The following is a 20,797-nucleotide window of genomic DNA, read 5'->3' on the forward strand; positions in this document are numbered from 1 at the left end:
ACAAGCAGGCAACAAAATAAGCAGATTTATACACCTATTCCTTAAATAAGACCCAATTTGTCCGCTTAGTCCTTCAACAACTCTTGAGTTATCAATATTTAGTCAAGAAAAATCCACCTGGAGACATTAAGAGCCCTCTGCATTGACAAGCTTTATTTGTGAATGATATATGCAATATGAGATGAAACAAATCCATATAAATGGGCGAGCTGCCTAGGCCACTCCCCTTTCAGATCAAAGGAAGCGAGTCTCTGTGGCGCAATTGGTTAGCGCGTTAGGCTGTTAACCGAAAGGTTGGTGGTTCAAGCCCACCCAGGGACGTGTGTTCTTTTATGAAATAGGTAGTTTGATCGTGAAAACCAATCTTCTTTCTGTGAACATAGGGAAGGGTTGGAAAACCGTATGATGAAAGTCAAAGAACAAGCAGGCAACAAAATAAGCAGATTTATACACCTATTCCTTAAATAAGACCCAATTTGTCCGCTTAGTCCTTCAACAACTCTTGAGTTATCAATATTTAGTCAAGAAAAATCCACCTGGAGACATTAAGAGCCCTCTGCATTGACAAGCTTTATTTGTGAATGATATATGCAATATGAGATGAAACAAATCCATATAAATGGGCGAGCTGCCTAGGCCACTCCCCTTTCAGATCAAAGGAAGCGAGTCTCTGTGGCGCAATTGGTTAGCGCGTTCGGCTGTTAACCGAAAGGATGGTGGTTCAAGCCCACCCAGGGACGTGTGTACTTTTATGAAATAGGTAGTTTGATCGTGAAAACCAATCTTCTTTCTGTGAATATAGGGAAGGGTTGGAAAACCGTATGATGAAAGTCACAGAACAAGCAGGCAACAAAATAAGCAGATTTATACACCGATTCCTTAAATAAGACCCAATTAGTCCACTTAGTCCTTCAACAACTCTTGAGTTATCTATATTTAGTCAAGAAAAATCCACCTGGAGACATTAAGAGCCCTCTGCATTGACAAGCTTTATTTGTAAATTAAATATGCAAAATGAATTCACACAAATTCATTTTAATGGACGAGCTCTCCTAGGCCACTCCCCTTTCAGATCAAAGGAAGCCGGTCTCTGTGGCGCAATTGGTTAGCGCGTTCGGCTGTTAACCGAAAGGTTGGTGGTTCAAGCCCACCCAGGGACGTGTGTTCTTTTATGAAATAGGTAGTTTGATCGTGAAAACCAATCTTCTTTCTGTGAACATAGGGAAGGGTTGGAAAACCGTATGATGAAAGTCAAAGAACAAGCAGGCAACAAAATAAGCAGATTTATACACCTATTCCTTAAATAAGACCCAATTTGTCCGCTTAGTCCTTCAACAACTCTTGAGTTATCAATATTTAGTCAAGAAAAATCCACCTGGAGACATTAAGAGCCCTCTGCATTGACAAGCTTTATTTGTGAATGATATATGCAATATGAGATGAAACAAATCCATATAAATGGGCGAGCTGCCTAGGCCACTCCCCTTTCAGATCAAAGGAAGCGAGTCTCTGTGGCGCAATTGGTTAGCGCGTTCGGCTGTTAACCGAAAGGTTTGTGGTTCAAGCCCACCCAGGGACGTGTGTTCTTTTATGAAATAGGTAGTTTGATCGTGAAAACCAATCTTCTTTCTGTGAACATAGGGAAGGGTTGGAAAACCGTATGATGAAAGTCAAAGAACAAGCAGGCAACAAAATAAGCAGATTTATACACCTATTCCTTAAATAAGACCCAATTTGTCCGCTTAGTCCTTCAACAACTCTTGAGTTATCAATATTTAGTCAAGAAAAATCCACCTGGAGACATTAAGAGCCCTCTGCATTGACAAGCTTTATTTGTGAATGATATATGCAATATGAGATGAAACAAATCCATATAAATGGGCGAGCTGCCTAGGCCACTCCCCTTTCAGATCAAAGGAAGCGAGTCTCTGTGGCGCAATTGGTTAGCGCGTTCGGCTGTTAACCGAAAGGTTGGTGGTTCAAGCCCACCCAGGGACGTGTGTTCTTTTATGAAATAGGTAGTTTGATCGTGAAAACCAATCTTCTTTCTGTAAACATAGGGAAGGGTTGGAAAACCGTATGATGAAAGTCAAAGAACAAGCAGGCAACAAAATAAGCAGATTTATACACCTATTCCTTAAATAAGACCCAATTTGTCCGCTTAGTCCTTCAACAACTCTTGAGTTATCAATATTTAGTCAAGAAAAATCCACCTGGAGACATTAAGAGCCCTCTGCATTGACAAGCTTTATTTGTGAATGATATATGCAATATGAGATGAAACAAATCCATATAAATGGGCGAGCTGCCTAGGCCACTCCCCTTTCAGATCAAAGGAAGCGAGTCTCTGTGGCGCAATTGGTTAGCGCGTTCGGCTGTTAACCGAAAGGATGGTGGTTCAAGCCCACCCAGGGACGTGTGTACTTTTATGAAATAGGTAGTTTGATCGTGAAAACCAATCTTCTTTCTGTGAATATAGGGAAGGGTTGGAAAATCGTATGATGAAAGTCACAGAACAAGCAGGCAACAAAATAAGCAGATTTATACACCGATTCCTTAAATAAGACCCAATTAGTCCACTTAGTCCTTCAACAACTCTTGAGTTATCTATATTTAGTCAAGAAAAATCCACCTGGAGACATTAAGAGCCCTCTGCATTGACAAGCTTTATTTGTAAATTAAATATGCAAAATGAATTCACACAAATTCATTTTAATGGACGAGCTCTCCTAGGCCACTCCCCTTTCAGATCAAAGGAAGCCGGTCTCTGTGGCGCAATTGGTTAGCGCGTTCGGCTGTTAACCGAAAGGTTGGTGGTTCAAGCCCACCCAGGGACGTGTGTTCTTTTATGAAATAGGTAGTTTGATCGTGAAAACCAATCTTCTTTCTGTGAACATAGGGAAGGGTTGGAAAACCGTATGATGAAAGTCAAAGAACAAGCAGGCAACAAAATAAGCAGATTTATACACCTATTCCTTAAATAAGACCCAATTTGTCCGCTTAGTCCTTCAACAACTCTTGAGTTATCAATATTTAGTCAAGAAAAATCCACCTGGAGACATTAAGAGCCCTCTGCATTGACAAGCTTTATTTGTGAATGATATATGCAATATGAGATGAAACAAATCCATATAAATGGGCGAGCTGCCTAGGCCACTCCCCTTTCAGATCAAAGGAAGCGAGTCTCTGTGGCGCAATTGGTTAGCGCGTTCGGCTGTTAACCGAAAGGTTTGTGGTTCAAGCCCACCCAGGGACGTGTGTTCTTTTATGAAATAGGTAGTTTGATCGTGAAAACCAATCTTCTTTCTGTGAACATAGGGAAGGGTTGGAAAACCGTATGATGAAAGTCAAAGAACAAGCAGGCAACAAAATAAGCAGATTTATACACCTATTCCTTAAATAAGACCCAATTTGTCCGCTTAGTCCTTCAACAACTCTTGAGTTATCAATATTTAGTCAAGAAAAATCCACCTGGAGACATTAAGAGCCCTCTGCATTGACAAGCTTTATTTGTGAATGATATATGCAATATGAGATGAAACAAATCCATATAAATGGGCGAGCTGCCTAGGCCACTCCCCTTTCAGATCAAAGGAAGCGAGTCTCTGTGGCGCAATTGGTTAGCGCGTTCGGCTGTTAACCGAAAGGTTGGTGGTTCAAGCCCACCCAGGGACGTGTGTTGTTTTATGAAATAGGTAGTTTGATCGTGAAAACCAATCTTCTTTCTGTAAACATAGGGAAGGGTTGGAAAACCGTATGATGAAAGTCAAAGAACAAGCAGGCAACAAAATAAGCAGATTTATACACCTATTCCTTAAATAAGACCCAATTTGTCCGCTTAGTCCTTCAACAACTCTTGAGTTATCAATATTTAGTCAAGAAAAATCCACCTGGAGACATTAAGAGCCCTCTGCATTGACAAGCTTTATTTGTGAATGATATATGCAATATGAGATGAAACAAATCCATATAAATGGGCGAGCTGCCTAGGCCACTCCCCTTTCAGATCAAAGGAAGCGAGTCTCTGTGGCGCAATTGGTTAGCGCGTTCGGCTGTTAACCGAAAGGATGGTGGTTCAAGCCCACCCAGGGACGTGTGTACTTTTATGAAATAGGTAGTTTGATCGTGAAAACCAATCTTCTTTCTGTGAATATAGGGAAGGGTTGGAAAATCGTATGATGAAAGTCACAGAACAAGCAGGCAACAAAATAAGCAGATTTATACACCGATTCCTTAAATAAGACCCAATTAGTCCACTTAGTCCTTCAACAACTCTTGAGTTATCTATATTTAGTCAAGAAAAATCCACCTGGAGACATTAAGAGCCCTCTGCATTGACAAGCTTTATTTGTAAATTAAATATGCAAAATGAATTCACACAAATTCATTTTAATGGACGAGCTCTCCTAGGCCACTCCCCTTTCAGATCAAAGGAAGCCGGTCTCTGTGGCGCAATTGGTTAGGGCGTTCGGCTGTTAACCGAAAGGTTGGTGGTTCAAGCCCACCCAGGGACGTGTGTTCTTTTATGAAATAGGTAGTTTGATCGTGAAAACCAATCTTCTTTCTGTGAACATAGGGAAGGGTTGGAAAACCGTATGATGAAAGTCAAAGAACAAGCAGGCAACAAAATAAGCAGATTTATACACCTATTCCTTAAATAAGACCCAATTTGTCCGCTTAGTCCTTCAACAACTCTTGAGTTATCAATATTTAGTCAAGAAAAATCCACCTGGAGACATTAAGAGCCCTCTGCATTGACAAGCTTTATTTGTGAATGATATATGCAATATGAGATGAAACAAATCCATATAAATGGGCGAGCTGCCTAGGCCACTCTCCTTTCATAACAAAGGAAGCCTGGTCTCTGTGGCGCAATTGGTTAGCGCGTTCGGCTGTTAACCGAAAGGATGGTGGTTCAAGCCCACCAAGGGACCTGTGTACTTTTATGAAATAGGTAGTTTGATCGTGAAAACCAATCTTCTTTCTGTGAACAGAGGGAAAGGTTGGAAAACCGTATGATGAAATTCACAGAACAAGCAGGCAACAAAATAAGCAGATTTATACACCGATTCCTTAAATAAGACCCAATTAGTCTGCTTAGTCCTTCAACAACTCTTGAGATATCTATATTTAGTCAAGAAAAATCCACCTGGAGACATTAAGAGCCCTCTGCATTGACAAGCTTTATTTGTAAATTAAATATGCAAAATGAATTCACACAAATTCATTTTAATGGACGAGCTCTCCTATGCCACTCCCCTTTCAGATCAAAGGAAGCCGGTCTCTGTGGCGCAATTGGTTAGCGCGTTCGGCTGTTAACCGAAAGGTTGGTGGTTCAAGCCCATCCAGGGACGTGTGTTCTTTTATGAAATAGGTAGTTTGATCGTGAAAACCAATCTTCTTTCTGTGAACATAGGGAAGGGTTGGAAAACCGTATGATGAAAGTCACAGAACAAGGAATTCAATACAATAGACAGCATTATAAACCTTTTCCTTCAACAAGTCTTGAGTCATCTATATATAGTTAAAACAAAATCCAGATGGACAAATTAAGAACCCTCTGTATTGACAAGCTTTATTTGTGAATGATATATGCAATATGAGATCAAACAAATCCTTATCAATGGGCGAGCTGCGTATGCCACTCTCCTTTCATAAGAAAGGAAGCGAGTCTCTGTGGCGCAATCGGTTAGCGCGTTCGGCTGTTAACCGAAAGGATGGTGGTTCAAGCCCACCCAGGGACGTGTGTACTTTTATGAAATAGGTAGTTTGATCGTGAAAGCCAATCTTCTTTCTGTGAACATTGGGAAGGGTTGGAAAACCGTATGATGAAAGTCACAGAACAAGCAGGCAACAAAATAAGCAGATTTATACACCTATTCCTTAAATAAGACCCAATTTGTCCGCTTAGTCCTTCAACAACTCTTGAGTTATCAATATTTAGTCAAGAAAAATCCACATGGAGACATTAAGAGCCCTCTGCATTGACAAGCTTTATTTGTAAATTAAATATGCAAAATGAATTCACACAAATTCATTTTAATGGACGAGCTCTCCTAGGCCGCTCCCCTTTCATATCAAAAGAAGCCGGTCTCTGTGGCGCAATTGGTTAGCGCGTTCGGCTGTTAACCGAAAGGATGGTGGTTCAAGCCCACCCAGGGACGTGTGTTCTTTTATGAAATAGGTAGTTTGATCGTGAAAACCAATCTTCTTTCTGTGAACATAGGGAAGGGTTGGAAAACCGTATGATGAAAGTCAAAGAACAAGCAGGCAACAAAATAAGCAGATTTATACACCTATTCCTTAAATAAGACCCAATTTGTCCGCTTAGTCCTTCAACAACTCTTGAGTTATCAATATTTAGTCAAGAAAAATCCACCTGGAGACATTAAGAGCCCTCTGCATTGACAAGCTTTATTTGTGAATGATATATGCAATATGAGATGAAACAAATCCATATAAATGGGCGAGCTGCCTAGGCCACTCCCCTTTCAGATCAAAGGAAGCGAGTCTCTGTGGCGCAATTGGTTAGCGCGTTCGGCTGTTAACCGAAAGGTTGGTGGTTCAAGCCCACCCAGGGACGTGTGTTCTTTTATGAAATAGGTAGTTTGATCGTGAAAACCAATCTTCTTTCTGTAAACATAGGGAAGGGTTGGAAAACCGTATGATGAAAGTCAAAGAACAAGCAGGCAACAAAATAAGCAGATTTATACACCTATTCCTTAAATAAGACCCAATTTGTCCGCTTAGTCCTTCAACAACTCTTGAGTTATCAATATTTAGTCAAGAAAAATCCACCTGGAGACATTAAGAGCCCTCTGCATTGACAAGCTTTATTTGTGAATGATATATGCAATATGAGATGAAACAAATCCATATAAATGGGCGAGCTGCCTAGGCCACTCCCCTTTCAGATCAAAGGAAGCGAGTCTCTGTGGCGCAATTGGTTAGCGCGTTCGGCTGTTAACCGAAAGGATGGTGGTTCAAGCCCACCAAGGGACCTGTGTACTTTTATGAAATAGGTAGTTTGATCGTGAAAACCAATCTTCTTTCTGTGAACAGAGGGAAAGGTTGGAAAACCGTATGATGAAATTCACAGAACAAGCAGGCAACAAAATAAGCAGATTTATACACCGATTCCTTAAATAAGACCCAATTAGTCCACTTAGTCCTTCAACAACTCTTGAGTTATCTATATTTAGTCAAGAAAAATCCACCTGGAGACATTAAGAGCCCTCTGCATTGACAAGCTTTATTTGTAAATTAAATATGCAAAATGAATTCACACAAATTCATTTTAATGGACGAGCTCTCCTAGGCCACTCCCCTTTCAGATCAAAGGAAGCCGGTCTCTGTGGCGCAATTGGTTAGGGCGTTCGGCTGTTAACCGAAAGGTTGGTGGTTCAAGCCCACCCAGGGACGTGTGTTCTTTTATGAAATAGGTAGTTTGATCGTGAAAACCAATCTTCTTTCTGTGAACATAGGGAAGGGTTGGAAAACCGTATGATGAAAGTCAAAGAACAAGCAGGCAACAAAATAAGCAGATTTATACACCTATTCCTTAAATAAGACCCAATTTGTCCGCTTAGTCCTTCAACAACTCTTGAGTTATCAATATTTAGTCAAGAAAAATCCACCTGGAGACATTAAGAGCCCTCTGCATTGACAAGCTTTATTTGTGAATGATATATGCAATATGAGATGAAACAAATCCATATAAATGGGCGAGCTGCCTAGGCCACTCCCCTTTCAGATCAAAGGAAGCGAGTCTCTGTGGCGCAATTGGTTAGCGCGTTCGGCTGTTAACCGAAAGGATGGTGGTTCAAGCCCACCCAGGGACGTGTGTACTTTTATGAAATAGGTAGTTTGATCGTGAAAACCAATCTTCTTTCTGTGAATATAGGGAAGGGTTGGAAAATCGTATGATGAAAGTCACAGAACAAGCAGGCAACAAAATAAGCAGATTTATACACCGATTCCTTAAATAAGACCCAATTAGTCCACTTAGTCCTTCAACAACTCTTGAGTTATCTATATTTAGTCAAGAAAAATCCACCTGGAGACATTAAGAGCCCTCTGCATTGACAAGCTTTATTTGTAAATTAAATATGCAAAATGAATTCACACAAATTCATTTTAATGGACGAGCTCTCCTAGGCCACTCCCCTTTCAGATCAAAGGAAGCCGGTCTCTGTGGCGCAATTGGTTAGGGCGTTCGGCTGTTAACCGAAAGGTTGGTGGTTCAAGCCCACCCAGGGACGTGTGTTCTTTTATGAAATAGGTAGTTTGATCGTGAAAACCAATCTTCTTTCTGTGAACATAGGGAAGGGTTGGAAAACCGTATGATGAAAGTCAAAGAACAAGCAGGCAACAAAATAAGCAGATTTATACACCTATTCCTTAAATAAGACCCAATTTGTCCGCTTAGTCCTTCAACAACTCTTGAGTTATCAATATTTAGTCAAGAAAAATCCACCTGGAGACATTAAGAGCCCTCTGCATTGACAAGCTTTATTTGTGAATGATATATGCAATATGAGATGAAACAAATCCATATAAATGGGCGAGCTGCCTAGGCCACTCTCCTTTCATAACAAAGGAAGCCTGGTCTCTGTGGCGCAATTGGTTAGCGCGTTCGGCTGTTAACCGAAAGGATGGTGGTTCAAGCCCACCAAGGGACCTGTGTACTTTTATGAAATAGGTAGTTTGATCGTGAAAACCAATCTTCTTTCTGTGAACAGAGGGAAAGGTTGGAAAACCGTATGATGAAATTCACAGAACAAGCAGGCAACAAAATAAGCAGATTTATACACCGATTCCTTAAATAAGACCCAATTAGTCTGCTTAGTCCTTCAACAACTCTTGAGATATCTATATTTAGTCAAGAAAAATCCACCTGGAGACATTAAGAGCCCTCTGCATTGACAAGCTTTATTTGTAAATTAAATATGCAAAATGAATTCACACAAATTCATTTTAATGGACGAGCTCTCCTATGCCACTCCCCTTTCAGATCAAAGGAAGCCGGTCTCTGTGGCGCAATTGGTTAGCGCGTTCGGCTGTTAACCGAAAGGTTGGTGGTTCAAGCCCATCCAGGGACGTGTGTTCTTTTATGAAATAGGTAGTTTGATCGTGAAAACCAATCTTCTTTCTGTGAACATAGGGAAGGGTTGGAAAACCGTATGATGAAAGTCACAGAACAAGGAATTCAATACAATAGACAGCATTATAAACCTTTTCCTTCAACAAGTCTTGAGTCATCTATATATAGTTAAAACAAAATCCAGATGGACAAATTAAGAACCCTCTGTATTGACAAGCTTTATTTGTGAATGATATATGCAATATGAGATCAAACAAATCCTTATCAATGGGCGAGCTGCGTATGCCACTCTCCTTTCATAAGAAAGGAAGCGAGTCTCTGTGGCGCAATCGGTTAGCGCGTTCGGCTGTTAACCGAAAGGATGGTGGTTCAAGCCCACCCAGGGACGTGTGTACTTTTATGAAATAGGTAGTTTGATCGTGAAAGCCAATCTTCTTTCTGTGAACATTGGGAAGGGTTGGAAAACCGTATGATGAAAGTCACAGAACAAGCAGGCAACAAAATAAGCAGATTTATACACCTATTCCTTAAATAAGACCCAATTTGTCCGCTTAGTCCTTCAACAACTCTTGAGTTATCAATATTTAGTCAAGAAAAATCCACATGGAGACATTAAGAGCCCTCTGCATTGACAAGCTTTATTTGTAAATTAAATATGCAAAATTAATTCACACAAATTCATTTTAATGGACGAGCTCTCCTAGGCCGCTCCCCTTTCATATCAAAAGAAGCCGGTCTCTGTGGCGCAATTGGTTAGCGCGTTCGGCTGTTAACCGAAAGGATGGTGGTTCAAGCCCACCCAGGGACGTGTGTTCTTTTATGAAATAGGTAGTTTGATCGTGAAAACCAATCTTCTTTCTGTGAACATAGGGAAGGGTTGGAAAACCGTATGATGAAAGTCAAAGAACAAGCAGGCAACAAAATAAGCAGATTTATACACCTATTCCTTAAATAAGACCCAATTTGTCCGCTTAGTCCTTCAACAACTCTTGAGTTATCAATATTTAGTCAAGAAAAATCCACCTGGAGACATTAAGAGCCCTCTGCATTGACAAGCTTTATTTGTGAATGATATATGCAATATGAGATGAAACAAATCCATATAAATGGGCGAGCTGCCTAGGCCACTCCCCTTTCAGATCAAAGGAAGCGAGTCTCTGTGGCGCAATTGGTTAGCGCGTTCGGCTGTTAACCGAAAGGTTGGTGGTTCAAGCCCACCCAGGGACGTGTGTTCTTTTATGAAATAGGTAGTTTGATCGTGAAAACCAATCTTCTTTCTGTAAACATAGGGAAGGGTTGGAAAACCGTATGATGAAAGTCAAAGAACAAGCAGGCAACAAAATAAGCAGATTTATACACCTATTCCTTAAATAAGACCCAATTTGTCCGCTTAGTCCTTCAACAACTCTTGAGTTATCAATATTTAGTCAAGAAAAATCCACCTGGAGACATTAAGAGCCCTCTGCATTGACAAGCTTTATTTGTGAATGATATATGCAATATGAGATGAAACAAATCCATATAAATGGGCGAGCTGCCTAGGCCACTCCCCTTTCAGATCAAAGGAAGCGAGTCTCTGTGGCGCAATTGGTTAGCGCGTTCGGCTGTTAACCGAAAGGATGGTGGTTCAAGCCCACCAAGGGACCTGTGTACTTTTATGAAATAGGTAGTTTGATCGTGAAAACCAATCTTCTTTCTGTGAACAGAGGGAAAGGTTGGAAAACCGTATGATGAAATTCACAGAACAAGCAGGCAACAAAATAAGCAGATTTATACACCGATTCCTTAAATAAGACCCAATTAGTCCACTTAGTCCTTCAACAACTCTTGAGTTATCTATATTTAGTCAAGAAAAATCCACCTGGAGACATTAAGAGCCCTCTGCATTGACAAGCTTTATTTGTAAATTAAATATGCAAAATGAATTCACACAAATTCATTTTAATGGACGAGCTCTCCTAGGCCACTCCCCTTTCAGATCAAAGGAAGCCGGTCTCTGTGGCGCAATTGGTTAGGGCGTTCGGCTGTTAACCGAAAGGTTGGTGGTTCAAGCCCACCCAGGGACGTGTGTTCTTTTATGAAATAGGTAGTTTGATCGTGAAAACCAATCTTCTTTCTGTGAACATAGGGAAGGGTTGGAAAACCGTATGATGAAAGTCAAAGAACAAGCAGGCAACAAAATAAGCAGATTTATACACCTATTCCTTAAATAAGACCCAATTTGTCCGCTTAGTCCTTCAACAACTCTTGAGTTATCAATATTTAGTCAAGAAAAATCCACCTGGAGACATTAAGAGCCCTCTGCATTGACAAGCTTTATTTGTGAATGATATATGCAATATGAGATGAAACAAATCCATATAAATGGGCGAGCTGCCTAGGCCACTCTCCTTTCATAACAAAGGAAGCCTGGTCTCTGTGGCGCAATTGGTTAGCGCGTTCGGCTGTTAACCGAAAGGATGGTGGTTCAAGCCCACCAAGGGACCTGTGTACTTTTATGAAATAGGTAGTTTGATCGTGAAAACCAATCTTCTTTCTGTGAACAGAGGGAAAGGTTGGAAAACCGTATGATGAAATTCACAGAACAAGCAGGCAACAAAATAAGCAGATTTATACACCGATTCCTTAAATAAGACCCAATTAGTCTGCTTAGTCCTTCAACAACTCTTGAGATATCTATATTTAGTCAAGAAAAATCCACCTGGAGACATTAAGAGCCCTCTGCATTGACAAGCTTTATTTGTAAATTAAATATGCAAAATGAATTCACACAAATTCATTTTAATGGACGAGCTCTCCTATGCCACTCCCCTTTCAGATCAAAGGAAGCCGGTCTCTGTGGCGCAATTGGTTAGCGCGTTCGGCTGTTAACCGAAAGGTTGGTGGTTCAAGCCCATCCAGGGACGTGTGTTCTTTTATGAAATAGGTAGTTTGATCGTGAAAACCAATCTTCTTTCTGTGAACATAGGGAAGGGTTGGAAAACCGTATGATGAAAGTCACAGAACAAGGAATTCAATACAATAGACAGCATTATAAACCTTTTCCTTCAACAAGTCTTGAGTCATCTATATATAGTTAAAACAAAATCCAGATGGACAAATTAAGAACCCTCTGTATTGACAAGCTTTATTTGTGAATGATATATGCAATATGAGATCAAACAAATCCTTATCAATGGGCGAGCTGCGTATGCCACTCTCCTTTCATAAGAAAGGAAGCGAGTCTCTGTGGCGCAATCGGTTAGCGCGTTCGGCTGTTAACCGAAAGGATGGTGGTTCAAGCCCACCCAGGGACATGTGTACTTTTATGAAATAGGTAGTTTGATCGTGAAAGCCAATCTTCTTTCTGTGAACATTGGGAAGGGTTGGAAAACCGTATGATGAAAGTCACAGAACAAGCAGGCAACAAAATAAGCAGATTTATACACCTATTCCTTAAATAAGACCCAATTTGTCCGCTTAGTCCTTCAACAACTCTTGAGTTATCAATATTTAGTCAAGAAAAATCCACATGGAGACATTAAGAGCCCTCTGCATTGACAAGCTTTATTTGTAAATTAAATATGCAAAATGAATTCACACAAATTCATTTTAATGGACGAGCTCTCCTAGGCCGCTCCCCTTTCATATCAAAAGAAGCCGGTCTCTGTGGCGCAATTGGTTAGCGCGTTCGGCTGTTAACCGAAAGGATGGTGGTTCAAGCCCACCCAGGGACGTGTGTTCTTTTATGAAATAGGTAGTTTGATCGTGAAAACCAATCTTCTTTCTGTGAACATAGGGAAGGGTTGGAAAACCGTATGATGAAAGTCAAAGAACAAGCAGGCAACAAAATAAGCAGATTTATACACCTATTCCTTAAATAAGACCCAATTTGTCCGCTTAGTCCTTCAACAACTCTTGAGTTATCAATATTTAGTCAAGAAAAATCCACCTGGAGACATTAAGAGCCCTCTGCATTGACAAGCTTTATTTGTGAATGATATATGCAATATGAGATGAAACAAATCCATATAAATGGGCGAGCTGCCTAGGCCACTCCCCTTTCAGATCAAAGGAAGCGAGTCTCTGTGGCGCAATTGGTTAGCGCGTTCGGCTGTTAACCGAAAGGTTGGTGGTTCAAGCCCACCCAGGGACGTGTGTTCTTTTATGAAATAGGTAGTTTGATCGTGAAAACCAATCTTCTTTCTGTAAACATAGGGAAGGGTTGGAAAACCGTATGATGAAAGTCAAAGAACAAGCAGGCAACAAAATAAGCAGATTTATACACCTATTCCTTAAATAAGACCCAATTTGTCCGCTTAGTCCTTCAACAACTCTTGAGTTATCAATATTTAGTCAAGAAAAATCCACCTGGAGACATTAAGAGCCCTCTGCATTGACAAGCTTTATTTGTGAATGATATATGCAATATGAGATGAAACAAATCCATATAAATGGGCGAGCTGCCTAGGCCACTCCCCTTTCAGATCAAAGGAAGCGAGTCTCTGTGGCGCAATTGGTTAGCGCGTTCGGCTGTTAACCGAAAGGATGGTGGTTCAAGCCCACCCAGGGACGTGTGTACTTTTATGAAATAGGTAGTTTGATCGTGAAAACCAATCTTCTTTCTGTGAATATAGGGAAGGGTTGGAAAATCGTATGATGAAAGTCACAGAACAAGCAGGCAACAAAATAAGCAGATTTATACACCGATTCCTTAAATAAGACCCAATTAGTCCACTTAGTCCTTCAACAACTCTTGAGTTATCTATATTTAGTCAAGAAAAATCCACCTGGAGACATTAAGAGCCCTCTGCATTGACAAGCTTTATTTGTAAATTAAATATGCAAAATGAATTCACACAAATTCATTTTAATGGACGAGCTCTCCTAGGCCACTCCCCTTTCAGATCAAAGGAAGCCGGTCTCTGTGGCGCAATTGGTTAGGGCGTTCGGCTGTTAACCGAAAGGTTGGTGGTTCAAGCCCACCCAGGGACGTGTGTTCTTTTATGAAATAGGTAGTTTGATCGTGAAAACCAATCTTCTTTCTGTGAACATAGGGAAGGGTTGGAAAACCGTATGATGAAAGTCAAAGAACAAGCAGGCAACAAAATAAGCAGATTTATACACCTATTCCTTAAATAAGACCCAATTTGTCCGCTTAGTCCTTCAACAACTCTTGAGTTATCAATATTTAGTCAAGAAAAATCCACCTGGAGACATTAAGAGCCCTCTGCATTGACAAGCTTTATTTGTGAATGATATATGCAATATGAGATGAAACAAATCCATATAAATGGGCGAGCTGCCTAGGCCACTCTCCTTTCATAACAAAGGAATCCTGGTCTCTGTGGCGCAATTGGTTAGCGCGTTCGGCTGTTAACCGAAAGGATGGTGGTTCAAGCCCACCAAGGGACCTGTGTACTTTTATGAAATAGGTAGTTTGATCGTGAAAACCAATCTTCTTTCTGTGAACAGAGGGAAAGGTTGGAAAACCGTATGATGAAATTCACAGAACAAGCAGGCAACAAAATAAGCAGATTTATACACCGATTCCTTAAATAAGACCCAATTAGTCTGCTTAGTCCTTCAACAACTCTTGAGATATCTATATTTAGTCAAGAAAAATCCACCTGGAGACATTAAGAGCCCTCTGCATTGACAAGCTTTATTTGTAAATTAAATATGCAAAATGAATTCACACAAATTCATTTTAATGGACGAGCTCTCCTATGCCACTCCCCTTTCAGATCAAAGGAAGCCGGTCTCTGTGGCGCAATTGGTTAGCGCGTTCGGCTGTTAACCGAAAGGTTGGTGGTTCAAGCCCATCCAGGGACGTGTGTTCTTTTATGAAATAGGTAGTTTGATCGTGAAAACCAATCTTCTTTCTGTGAACATAGGGAAGGGTTGGAAAACCGTATGATGAAAGTCACAGAACAAGGAATTCAATACAATAGACAGCATTATAAACCTTTTCCTTCAACAAGTCTTGAGTCATCTATATATAGTTAAAACAAAATCCAGATGGACAAATTAAGAACCCTCTGTATTGACAAGCTTTATTTGTGAATGATATATGCAATATGAGATCAAACAAATCCTTATCAATGGGCGAGCTGCGTATGCCACTCTCCTTTCATAAGAAAGGAAGCGAGTCTCTGTGGCGCAATCGGTTAGCGCGTTCGGCTGTTAACCGAAAGGATGGTGGTTCAAGCCCACCCAGGGACGTGTGTACTTTTATGAAATAGGTAGTTTGATCGTGAAAGCCAATCTTCTTTCTGTGAACATTGGGAAGGGTTGGAAAACCGTATGATGAAAGTCACAGAACAAGCAGGCAACAAAATAAGCAGATTTATACACCTATTCCTTAAATAAGACCCAATTTGTCCGCTTAGTCCTTCAACAACTCTTGAGTTATCAATATTTAGTCAAGAAAAATCCACCTGGAGACATTAAGAGCCCTCTGCATTGACAAGCTTTATTTGTGAATGATATATGCAATATGAGATGAAACAAATCCATATAAATGGGCGAGCTGCCTAGGCCACTCCCCTTTCAGATCAAAGGAAATGAGTCTCTGTGGCGCAATTGGTTAGCGCGTTCGGCTGTTAACCGAAAGGTTGGTGGTTCAAGCCCACCCAGGGACGTGTGTTCTTTTATGAAATAGGTAGTTTGATCGTGAAAACCAATCTTCTTTCTGTGAACATAGGGAAGGGTTGGAAAACCGTATGATGAAAGTCAAAGAACAAGCAGGCAACAAAATAAGCAGATTTATACACCTATTCCTTAAATAAGACCCAATTTGTCCGCTTAGTCCTTCAACAACTCTTGAGTTATCAATATTTAGTCAAGAAAAATCCACCTGGAGACATTAAGAGCCCTCTGCATTGACAAGCTTTATTTGTGAATGATATATGCAATATGAGATGAAACAAATCCATATAAATGGGCGAGCTGCCTAGGCCACTCCCCTTTCAGATCAAAGGAAGCGAGTCTCTGTGGCGCAATTGGTTAGCGCGTTCGGCTGTTAACCGAAAGGTTTGTGGTTCAAGCCCACCCAGGGACGTGTGTTCTTTTATGAAATAGGTAGTTTGATCGTGAAAACCAATCTTCTTTCTGTGAACATAGGGAAGGGTTGGAAAACCGTATGATGAAAGTCAAAGAACAAGCAGGCAACAAAATAAGCAGATTTATACACCTATTCCTTAAATAAGACCCAATTTGTCCGCTTAGTCCTTCAACAACTCTTGAGTTATCAATATTTAGTCAAGAAAAATCCACCTGGAGACATTAAGAGCCCTCTGCATTGACAAGCTTTATTTGTGAATGATATATGCAATATGAGATGAAACAAATCCATATAAATGGGCGAGCTGCCTAGGCCACTCTCCTTTCATAACAAAGGAAGCCTGGTCTCTGTGGCGCAATTGGTTAGCGCGTTCGGCTGTTAACCGAAAGGATGGTGGTTCAAGCCCACCAAGGGACCTGTGTACTTTTATGAAATAGGTAGTTTGATCGTGAAAACCAATCTTCTTTCTGTGAACAGAGGGAAAGGTTGGAAAACCGTATGATGAAATTCACAGAACAAGCAGGCAACAAAATAAGCAGATTTATACACCGATTCCTTAAATAAGACCCAATTAGTCTGCTTAGTCCTTCAACAACTCTTGAGATATCTATATTTAGTCAAGAAAAATCCACCTGGAGACATTAAGAGCCCTCTGCATTGACAAGCTTTATTTGTAAATTAAATATGCAAAATGAATTCACACAAATTCATTTTAATGGACGAGCTCTCCTATGCCACTCCCCTTTCAGATCAAAGGAAGCCGGTCTCTGTGGCGCAATTGGTTAGCGCGTTCGGCTGTTAACCGAAAGGTTGGTGGTTCAAGCCCATCCAGGGACGTGTGTTCTTTTATGAAATAGGTAGTTTGATCGTGAAAACCAATCTTCTTTCTGTGAACATAGGGAAGGGTTGGAAAACCGTATGATGAAAGTCACAGAACAAGGAATTCAATACAATGGACAGCATTATAAACCTTTTCCTTCAACAAGTCTAGAGTCATCTATATATAGTTAAAACAAAATCCAGATGGACACATTAAGAACCCTCTGTATTGACAAGCTTTATTTGTGAATGATATATGCAATATGAGATCAAACAAATCCTTATCAATGGGCGAGCTGCCTAGGCCACTCTCCTTTCATAACAACGAAGCGAGTCTCTGTGGCGCAATTGGTTAGCGCGTTCGGCTGTTAACCGAAAGGTTGGTGGTTCAAGCCCACCCAGGGACGTGTGTTCTTTTATGAAATAGGTAGTTTGATCGTGAAAACCAATCTTCTCTCTGTGAACATAGGGAAGGGTTGGAAAACCGTATGATGAAAGTCAAAGAACAAGCAGGCAACAAAATAAGCAGATTTATACACCTATTCCTTAAATAAGACCCAATTTGTCCGCTTAGTCCTTCAACAACTCTTGAGTTATCAATATTTAGTCAAGAAAAATCCACCTGGAGACATTAAGAGCCCTCTGCATTGACAAGCTTTATTTGTAAATTAAATATGCAAAATGAATTCACACAAATTCATTTTAATGCACGAGCTCTCCTGGGCCACTCCCCTTTCAGATCAAAGGAAGCCGGTCTCTGTGGCGCAATTGGTTAGCGCGTTCGGCTGTTAACCGAAAGGTTGGTGGTTCAAGCCCACCCAGGGACGTGTGTTCTTTTATGAAATAGGTAGTTTGATCGTGAAAACCAATCTTCTTTCTGTGAACATAGGGAAGGGTTGGAAAACCGTATGATGAAAGTCAAAGAACAAGCAGGCAACAAAATAAGCAGATTTATACACCTATTCCTTAAATAAGACCCAATTTGTCCGCTTAGTCCTTCAACAACTCTTGAGTTATCAATATTTAGTCAAGAAAAATCCACCTGGAGACATTAAGAGCCCTCTGCATTGACAAGCTTTATTTGTGAATGATATATGCAATATGAGATGAAACAAATCCATATAAATGGGCGAGCTGCCTAGGCCACTCCCCTTTCAGATCAAAGGAAGCGAGTCTCTGTGGCGCAATTGGTTAGCGCGTTAGGCTGTTAACCGAAAGGTTGGTGGTTCAAGCCCACCCAGGGACGTGTGTTCTTTTATGAAATAGGTAGTTTGATCGTGAAAACCAATCTTCTTTCTGTGAACATAGGGAAGGGTTGGAAAACCGTATGATGAAAGTCAAAGAACAAGCAGGCAACAAAATAAGCAGATTTATACACCTATTCCTTAAATAAGACCCAATTTGTCCGCTTAGTCCTTCAACAACTCTTGAGTTATCAATATTTAGTCAAGAAAAATCCACCTGGAGACATTAAGAGCCCTCTGCATTGACAAGCTTTATTTGTGAATGATATATGCAATATGAGATGAAACAAATCCATATAAATGGGCGAGCTGCCTAGGCCACTCCCCTTTCAGATCAAAGGAAGCGAGTCTCTGTGGCGCAATTGGTTAGCGCGTTCGGCTGTTAACCGAAAGGATGGTGGTTCAAGCCCACCCAGGGACGTGTGTACTTTTATGAAATAGGTAGTTTGATCGTGAAAACCAATCTTCTTTCTGTGAATATAGGGAAGGGTTGGAAAACCGTATGATGAAAGTCACAGAACAAGCAGGCAACAAAATAAGCAGATTTATACACCGATTCCTTAAATAAGACCCAATTAGTCCACTTAGTCCTTCAACAACTCTTGAGTTATCTATATTTAGTCAAGAAAAATCCACCTGGAGACATTAAGAGCCCTCTGCATTGACAAGCTTTATTTGTAAATTAAATATGCAAAATGAATTCACACAAATTCATTTTAATGGACGAGCTCTCCTAGGCCACTCCCCTTTCAGATCAAAGGAAGCCGGTCTCTGTGGCGCAATTGGTTAGCGCGTTCGGCTGTTAACCGAAAGGTTGGTGGTTCAAGCCCACCCAGGGACGTGTGTTCTTTTATGAAATAGGTAGTTTGATCGTGAAAACCAATCTTCTTTCTGTGAACATAGGGAAGGGTTGGAAAACCGTATGATGAAAGTCAAAGAACAAGCAGGCAACAAAATAAGCAGATTTATACACCTATTCCTTAAATAAGACCCAATTTGTCCGCTTAGTCCTTCAACAACTCTTGAGTTATCAATATTTAGTCAAGAAAAATCCACCTGGAGACATTAAGAGCCCTCTGCATTGACAAGCTTTATTTGTGAATGATATATGCAATATGAGATGAAACAAATCCATATAAATGGGCGAGCTGCCTAGGCCACTCCCCTTTCAGATCAAAGGAAGCGAGTCTCTGTGGCGCAATTGGTTAGCGCGTTCGGCTGTTAACCGAAAGGTTTGTGGTTCAAGCCCACCCAGGGACGTGTGTTCTTTTATGAAATAGGTAGTTTGATCGTGAAAACCAATCTTCTTTCTGTGAACATAGGGAAGGGTTGGAAAACCGTATGATGAAAGTCAAAGAACAAGCAGGCAACAAAATAAGCAGATTTATACACCTATTCCTTAAATAAGACCCAATTTGTCCGCTTAGTCCTTCAACAACTCTTGAGTTATCAATATTTAGTCAAGAAAAATCCACCTGGAGACATTAAGAGCCCTCTGCATTGACAAGCTTTATTTGTGAATGATATATGCAATATGAGATGAAACAAATCCATATAAATGGGCGAGCTGCCTAGGCCACTCCCCTTTCAGATCAAAGGAAGCGAGTCTCTGTGGCGCAATTGGTTAGCGCGTTCGGCTGTTAACCGAAAGGTTGGTGGTTCAAGCCCACCCAGGGACGTGTGTTCTTTTATGAAATAGGTAGTTTGATCGTGAAAACCAATCTTCTTTCTGTAAACATAGGGAAGGGTTGGAAAACCGTATGATGAAAGTCAAAGAACAAGCAGGCAACAAAATAAGCAGATTTATACACCTATTCCTTAAATAAGACCCAATTTGTCCGCTTAGTCCTTCAACAACTCTTGAGTTATCAATATTTAGTCAAGAAAAATCCACCTGGAGACATTAAGAGCCCTCTGCATTGACAAGCTTTATTTGTGAATGATATATGCAATATGAGATGAAACAAATCCATATAAATGGGCGAGCTGCCTAGGCCACTCCCCTTTCAGATCAAAGGAAGCGAGTCTCTGTGGCGCAATTGGTTAGCGCGTTCGGCTGTTAACCGAAAGGATGGTGGTTCAAGCCCACCCAGGGACGTGTGTACTTTTATGAAATAGGTAGTTTGATCGTGAAAACCAATCTTCTTTCTGTGAATATAGGGAAGGGTTGGAAAACCGTATGATGAAAGTCACAGAACAAGCAGGCAACAAAATAAGCAGATTTATACACCGATTCCTTAAATAAGACCCAATTAGTCCACTTAGTCCTTCAACAACTCTTGAGTTATCTATATTTAGTCAAGAAAAATCCACCTGGAGACATTAAGAGCCCTCTGCATTGACAAGCTTTATTTGTAAATTAAATATGCAAAATGAATTCACACAAATTCATTTTAATGGACGAGCTCTCCTAGGCCACTCCCCTTTCAGATCAAAGGAAGCCGGTCTCTGTGGCGCAATTGGTTAGCGCGTTCGGCTGTTAACCGAAAGGTTGGTGGTTCAAGCCCACCCAGGGACGTGTGTTCTTTTATGAAATAGGTAGTTTGATCGTGAAAACCAATCTTCTTTCTGTGAACATAGGGAAGG

At 40.7% G+C, this 20,797-nt stretch overlaps 32 non-coding genes across 32 annotated transcripts; all 32 read left to right on the forward strand.

The window, feature by feature from the left end:
• The first annotated feature begins 666 nt into the window (after positions 1 to 666).
• trnan-guu (transfer RNA asparagine (anticodon GUU)) lies at positions 667 to 740 on the forward strand. The gene has a single exon. It is a non-coding gene; the product is annotated as a tRNA-Asn (tRNA).
• Positions 741 to 1,086: 346 nt separating this feature from the next.
• trnan-guu (transfer RNA asparagine (anticodon GUU)) lies at positions 1,087 to 1,160 on the forward strand. The gene has a single exon. It is a non-coding gene; the product is annotated as a tRNA-Asn (tRNA).
• A 764-nt stretch (positions 1,161 to 1,924) lies between these two features.
• On the forward strand, positions 1,925 to 1,998 carry trnan-guu (transfer RNA asparagine (anticodon GUU)). The gene has a single exon. It is a non-coding gene; the product is annotated as a tRNA-Asn (tRNA).
• Positions 1,999 to 2,343: 345 nt separating this feature from the next.
• On the forward strand, positions 2,344 to 2,417 carry trnan-guu (transfer RNA asparagine (anticodon GUU)). The gene has a single exon. It is a non-coding gene; the product is annotated as a tRNA-Asn (tRNA).
• Positions 2,418 to 2,763: 346 nt separating this feature from the next.
• trnan-guu (transfer RNA asparagine (anticodon GUU)) lies at positions 2,764 to 2,837 on the forward strand. The gene has a single exon. It is a non-coding gene; the product is annotated as a tRNA-Asn (tRNA).
• A 764-nt stretch (positions 2,838 to 3,601) lies between these two features.
• Positions 3,602 to 3,675, forward strand: trnan-guu (transfer RNA asparagine (anticodon GUU)). The gene has a single exon. It is a non-coding gene; the product is annotated as a tRNA-Asn (tRNA).
• Positions 3,676 to 4,020: 345 nt separating this feature from the next.
• trnan-guu (transfer RNA asparagine (anticodon GUU)) lies at positions 4,021 to 4,094 on the forward strand. The gene has a single exon. It is a non-coding gene; the product is annotated as a tRNA-Asn (tRNA).
• Positions 4,095 to 5,280: 1,186 nt separating this feature from the next.
• trnan-guu (transfer RNA asparagine (anticodon GUU)) lies at positions 5,281 to 5,354 on the forward strand. Its single transcript has one exon. It is a non-coding gene; the product is annotated as a tRNA-Asn (tRNA).
• A 316-nt stretch (positions 5,355 to 5,670) lies between these two features.
• Positions 5,671 to 5,744, forward strand: trnan-guu (transfer RNA asparagine (anticodon GUU)). The gene has a single exon. It is a non-coding gene; the product is annotated as a tRNA-Asn (tRNA).
• A 346-nt stretch (positions 5,745 to 6,090) lies between these two features.
• On the forward strand, positions 6,091 to 6,164 carry trnan-guu (transfer RNA asparagine (anticodon GUU)). The gene has a single exon. It is a non-coding gene; the product is annotated as a tRNA-Asn (tRNA).
• A 345-nt stretch (positions 6,165 to 6,509) lies between these two features.
• On the forward strand, positions 6,510 to 6,583 carry trnan-guu (transfer RNA asparagine (anticodon GUU)). Its single transcript has one exon. It is a non-coding gene; the product is annotated as a tRNA-Asn (tRNA).
• A 1,184-nt stretch (positions 6,584 to 7,767) lies between these two features.
• Positions 7,768 to 7,841, forward strand: trnan-guu (transfer RNA asparagine (anticodon GUU)). The gene has a single exon. It is a non-coding gene; the product is annotated as a tRNA-Asn (tRNA).
• A 1,186-nt stretch (positions 7,842 to 9,027) lies between these two features.
• On the forward strand, positions 9,028 to 9,101 carry trnan-guu (transfer RNA asparagine (anticodon GUU)). Its single transcript has one exon. It is a non-coding gene; the product is annotated as a tRNA-Asn (tRNA).
• A 316-nt stretch (positions 9,102 to 9,417) lies between these two features.
• On the forward strand, positions 9,418 to 9,491 carry trnan-guu (transfer RNA asparagine (anticodon GUU)). The gene has a single exon. It is a non-coding gene; the product is annotated as a tRNA-Asn (tRNA).
• Positions 9,492 to 9,837: 346 nt separating this feature from the next.
• On the forward strand, positions 9,838 to 9,911 carry trnan-guu (transfer RNA asparagine (anticodon GUU)). Its single transcript has one exon. It is a non-coding gene; the product is annotated as a tRNA-Asn (tRNA).
• A 345-nt stretch (positions 9,912 to 10,256) lies between these two features.
• Positions 10,257 to 10,330, forward strand: trnan-guu (transfer RNA asparagine (anticodon GUU)). The gene has a single exon. It is a non-coding gene; the product is annotated as a tRNA-Asn (tRNA).
• Positions 10,331 to 11,935: 1,605 nt separating this feature from the next.
• Positions 11,936 to 12,009, forward strand: trnan-guu (transfer RNA asparagine (anticodon GUU)). Its single transcript has one exon. It is a non-coding gene; the product is annotated as a tRNA-Asn (tRNA).
• A 316-nt stretch (positions 12,010 to 12,325) lies between these two features.
• On the forward strand, positions 12,326 to 12,399 carry trnan-guu (transfer RNA asparagine (anticodon GUU)). The gene has a single exon. It is a non-coding gene; the product is annotated as a tRNA-Asn (tRNA).
• A 346-nt stretch (positions 12,400 to 12,745) lies between these two features.
• trnan-guu (transfer RNA asparagine (anticodon GUU)) lies at positions 12,746 to 12,819 on the forward strand. The gene has a single exon. It is a non-coding gene; the product is annotated as a tRNA-Asn (tRNA).
• Positions 12,820 to 13,164: 345 nt separating this feature from the next.
• On the forward strand, positions 13,165 to 13,238 carry trnan-guu (transfer RNA asparagine (anticodon GUU)). Its single transcript has one exon. It is a non-coding gene; the product is annotated as a tRNA-Asn (tRNA).
• A 345-nt stretch (positions 13,239 to 13,583) lies between these two features.
• On the forward strand, positions 13,584 to 13,657 carry trnan-guu (transfer RNA asparagine (anticodon GUU)). Its single transcript has one exon. It is a non-coding gene; the product is annotated as a tRNA-Asn (tRNA).
• Positions 13,658 to 14,843: 1,186 nt separating this feature from the next.
• Positions 14,844 to 14,917, forward strand: trnan-guu (transfer RNA asparagine (anticodon GUU)). The gene has a single exon. It is a non-coding gene; the product is annotated as a tRNA-Asn (tRNA).
• A 316-nt stretch (positions 14,918 to 15,233) lies between these two features.
• On the forward strand, positions 15,234 to 15,307 carry trnan-guu (transfer RNA asparagine (anticodon GUU)). The gene has a single exon. It is a non-coding gene; the product is annotated as a tRNA-Asn (tRNA).
• A 345-nt stretch (positions 15,308 to 15,652) lies between these two features.
• trnan-guu (transfer RNA asparagine (anticodon GUU)) lies at positions 15,653 to 15,726 on the forward strand. Its single transcript has one exon. It is a non-coding gene; the product is annotated as a tRNA-Asn (tRNA).
• Positions 15,727 to 16,911: 1,185 nt separating this feature from the next.
• Positions 16,912 to 16,985, forward strand: trnan-guu (transfer RNA asparagine (anticodon GUU)). Its single transcript has one exon. It is a non-coding gene; the product is annotated as a tRNA-Asn (tRNA).
• A 315-nt stretch (positions 16,986 to 17,300) lies between these two features.
• trnan-guu (transfer RNA asparagine (anticodon GUU)) lies at positions 17,301 to 17,374 on the forward strand. Its single transcript has one exon. It is a non-coding gene; the product is annotated as a tRNA-Asn (tRNA).
• A 346-nt stretch (positions 17,375 to 17,720) lies between these two features.
• trnan-guu (transfer RNA asparagine (anticodon GUU)) lies at positions 17,721 to 17,794 on the forward strand. The gene has a single exon. It is a non-coding gene; the product is annotated as a tRNA-Asn (tRNA).
• Positions 17,795 to 18,558: 764 nt separating this feature from the next.
• trnan-guu (transfer RNA asparagine (anticodon GUU)) lies at positions 18,559 to 18,632 on the forward strand. Its single transcript has one exon. It is a non-coding gene; the product is annotated as a tRNA-Asn (tRNA).
• A 346-nt stretch (positions 18,633 to 18,978) lies between these two features.
• Positions 18,979 to 19,052, forward strand: trnan-guu (transfer RNA asparagine (anticodon GUU)). Its single transcript has one exon. It is a non-coding gene; the product is annotated as a tRNA-Asn (tRNA).
• Positions 19,053 to 19,816: 764 nt separating this feature from the next.
• trnan-guu (transfer RNA asparagine (anticodon GUU)) lies at positions 19,817 to 19,890 on the forward strand. Its single transcript has one exon. It is a non-coding gene; the product is annotated as a tRNA-Asn (tRNA).
• Positions 19,891 to 20,235: 345 nt separating this feature from the next.
• Positions 20,236 to 20,309, forward strand: trnan-guu (transfer RNA asparagine (anticodon GUU)). The gene has a single exon. It is a non-coding gene; the product is annotated as a tRNA-Asn (tRNA).
• Positions 20,310 to 20,655: 346 nt separating this feature from the next.
• Positions 20,656 to 20,729, forward strand: trnan-guu (transfer RNA asparagine (anticodon GUU)). Its single transcript has one exon. It is a non-coding gene; the product is annotated as a tRNA-Asn (tRNA).
• Positions 20,730 to 20,797: the final 68 nt, after the last annotated feature.

This window comes from Pleuronectes platessa, chromosome 8 (assembly GCF_947347685.1).
Source record: "Pleuronectes platessa chromosome 8, fPlePla1.1, whole genome shotgun sequence".
Classification (NCBI taxonomy): domain Eukaryota; kingdom Metazoa; phylum Chordata; class Actinopteri; order Pleuronectiformes; family Pleuronectidae; genus Pleuronectes; species Pleuronectes platessa.